Source organism: Austrofundulus limnaeus, unplaced genomic scaffold, assembly GCF_001266775.1.
Source record: "Austrofundulus limnaeus strain Quisiro unplaced genomic scaffold, Austrofundulus_limnaeus-1.0 Scaffold385, whole genome shotgun sequence".
Lineage (NCBI taxonomy): Eukaryota > Metazoa > Chordata > Actinopteri > Cyprinodontiformes > Rivulidae > Austrofundulus > Austrofundulus limnaeus.
Genome location: NW_013952787.1, coordinates 118,497 through 122,251, shown reverse-complemented (window position 1 = coordinate 122,251; position 3,755 = coordinate 118,497). Strand labels below are relative to the sequence as shown.

The 3,755-nt window shown below is 34.9% G+C and overlaps 1 protein-coding gene across 1 annotated transcript in view; it reads right to left on the bottom strand.

The window, feature by feature from the left end:
• The window catches only part of ecel1 (endothelin converting enzyme-like 1), a gene marked incomplete in the record, with an annotated part of 97,597 nt that overhangs the window by 51,270 nt on the left and 42,572 nt on the right, over positions 1-3,755 (bottom strand).

Genomic DNA, 3,755 nt, shown 5'->3' with positions numbered 1-3,755 from the left:
GAGTTGCCGCCATGTGATTGGCTGATTAGAAATTAAGTGTTAACGAGCAGTTGGACAGGTGTACCTAATAAAGTGGCCGGTGAGTGTATGTGTTGCATATAACAATTTAAAATTATCACGGAGGGGAAGCAACCGACAGCTCCATCAATGACAAATGAGACAGGTTATAAAGAGGAAGAATGGAAGTACTTCAAACTAGCTGACATTAAAAGTGGGGTTTGTACAGTTTGTACGTTTAGACCAGAAGCTACACTTCTGTTTTTGGCTATCACTGTGTATCAGTGCTGTGTGTGTTTTCCTGTCAAGATCTGCCTCCAGTAATTTTGATTTGTTTTACACTTAAACAATGGATTAGATCCTGTCTACACGCTAACACCGTTTTGTAGATAAGCAAAGTTTTTTAAAATCTTTTTATGCAATGAATCCACACAGAAGGGATGTTTCAGGAGCCCAAATGATCTTTTTCAAAAGTGGACTTTATAGTGAGAAAATCTTTAAACACCACTGCTGCAGTTTAGTGTGGACAGCCTAAATGCAACCTTTTTAAAATGATGATCAAAAAATAATATTAATTTCAAACAATAGTAATCAAATAATGAAACAAAACAAAAAATTCAACTCCTCTAACAATAACTCTTACAAATACAAATTATACAATTTCATATTTCTTTAACAACTTAACTTTTATCATTCTCTTAAACAAATTAATTGAACCAACATTTTTACAATCATTCTCCAGATTATTCCATAATCTTAATCCTTGGGCTGAAGTACATCTATCCTTAAAATTTGTTTAGGTTTTACAAACTTTTCTAGTCCCTTAAGATTATATTAACTTTCCCTCTTAACAAAGTTTGATTGTTCAAACGTTATACATTTTTATGTCTTACATGACCTGCAAGATATTATAATCAACCAAGTCATAAAATTTTAATAATCTCAACTGATGAATATTCGATGGGTGATAGTAATGTTTTCTGGTGATAATTCTTACGACTCTTTCCTGTACATTAAAAACAGGATTTGTGATTTCCCCTAGATTTCTACACAATTAATCAAATGTGGAACAGTTATTGCATTGTATAATATAAATAGTGCTTTATCATTAAATAACTTCTTTACTTTATGCAGTACTGCAATAGTTTTTATCTCTTTACTGGACTGTCAACAACTCTGCCTGAAACATCCATTGAACACGACTCCCAGTAGATAGTATTATGTGACACAAGGAGATGCTCTACTTTGTTGGCAATCCAAAAAATGGGTTCAGTATTTGATCTTGTGTATTTGCCATAGTTTTTGTGGGTGTGTTTACATCTTAAAGTGTCTGCTCCATGTCTTCCTTACTGTTTTAGTGTACTTGTTGCAGCCCTATGGTGCTACTTACAGGCATGGTTCCTACAGAGTCTGGTCATTTGTGTGTTTCTGCGTGAATGAAAACATTTCTTAAACTGTGTTTAAAGAAATAAACTGACTTGGAAAGACAGCGTTCCCATGTGGACAGGACCTTATTCTCAGTCATTATGTGTTTAGTTGCAGTCAAGTTTCAGAATAACTAATACTGTTGTTCATGAATGCTTGATAAAAAACAAACACCAGCTTCATGCAAAGTTTAATTTAATTTAGTTTGTCAGTAATAACTGAAATGAACTGAACATGTTTACTGTCTGTTTTGAGTTGGCGTCAAATGAAACATCTAGACTGAACTGAACTCTTGTTTGGTGAGTGGGTGAATATAACAAACGTATTTATTTTAAGAAGTTCAAGTAACTTAATCTTCCTGACGTGTGGTGATTTACTTACAGTTAGAAGATACACACCCACTTTCTAAATGCTGCTATAGTAAAGAATCTAAATATATTAACTTGTTTAAATGCAATCTGTTTGTTTAAACAGGACCATTGTGAGATTGTTCGGTCGCTCACATCAAATCAAATGAATCAAAGATCCTTGTTGAACAGAAGGATAATGGAAATCTGACTTATTCTAGAAATTGCTAGTATTTTTATTCTTTCATTGGGTTTTGTGGAATGTTTTTGGTGAACCATCAGGCATTTTAATCTCTTTAGAATTCCTGAGTCACAAAAATGAATTAAAATCTGTTGGAGCTACTACCTGTAGTTAATTGAAACCTGTGAAAGGAAGCCCCAAGGTGAAATTGTATTTCGCTGGGTAGTTAGAACTCTGTGTGTGTGCATGTGTAGGACAGTTTTGTTAATCTTAAATTAAAATATAACAATAACAAGAGTATTATTTGAAACAGAATGGATTAAATTAAAATTAACAAAAAAAGTGCCAAGCACTCCTAAAGTTAAACTAAATTTGACAATTCCATTGTTGTCAGTGTTTGAGTGTGTCTGTGAGTGTCTGTCAATTATCAAATATCTCATGAGCCACTGAACTGGAATTTTAATGAAACTTGCAGAGATCTTTTTTGTAACGTGTAAAACAAGTTAGAATTTTTATGCTTTTATTGCTGTCATAAATCAATCATGATCAATATAAATAGACCTTCACCTCCAAGGGGATGAATACTTTTTTATAAGTACTGTGAAACTGATAAAATTTCGAAGTCAACGCAGTTCAAGTAGGCCAACTGATGTCAGAAAGAATTTATAATTCAAGTGCAAAATCTTTGTTTAAAACTGTTGGGTTGGTATAACTCAAAACTATAACTTTCATAACAAAAACATAGCACAAGCTCAGTCAATTTTACAGATTTTGAGCCAAAATTTGACATAGTGGTAGCAGAGTCACTTAGAACAAGGTTTCACTGCCTTGCATGACATTTATCATCTAACTGAAACCATTTGTTTTGTAACAAATGTGCTCTTTAAAACTTGTTAAATGGAGCACAGGAACAAGTTTGTCAGTGAAGGCTGTGCAGTAAAGTTGAAGTAAATGAAAGGTTGTCTGTGAGAACAGCACAGATCCAGCAGTGGGTCTTAATCACCTCAGGACTGAGTGACGGCTCATTAGCTGAATGGATTTTAATGGGGCTAGTTACGGAGATGAAAAGACACTGTCCCCTTGCACTACATTAACAATTAACTGCAGGTAATGACCCTGTAGGTAATGGACGAGGGAGAGCCACTTCTCTTACAAATTTCACTCAAGCTTTGCTTTCTTTTCTCTTAACTGACACAGAGAAACCTTTTGAGTTTGATCATTTGGTGAGGTGAATTGTAACATTACTGTAACTCAGAGAAATGGAACATAAATTCAGTTTCTCTACTTATACTGTATTATTCTTGAATGTTTTTTTTAATATTTATAACACATTACAGTAGTTTGAGTGACTTTTAAAATCTGTTATGAATCATAAGTTGACAGCTAAAAACTTCATAAAATTCTTTGTTTGTGAAACAGATTTTGCGGAAAATATTTTGTTGATTAACCCAGCAGGGAAGTGAACCGTCAACCACGCAGTTTTATATCTCTGGATTAGTCATGAACACTCTTACAGTGTACTGAAACTCTTCTAAGTAAACACACATCTGACAAACTCCCCTGCTAGTTTTGAGACTGCACGGCCCAGAAAACTGCCAGTTTCTCACAGTCGCCTGCGCACCTCTCATGAGTGACAAGGAGAGCAGATGATGGTGATGAGGGAGGGGTGTGTGGAAGAGACACTGGTGTTGTCATTATGCTTTCCCCTTCATTGGAGACCTGCTCATCTGTCTAATGGGACTGGCTGCAGGCACCACGGTGTGAATAGATTACACACACACACACACACACACACACACACACAC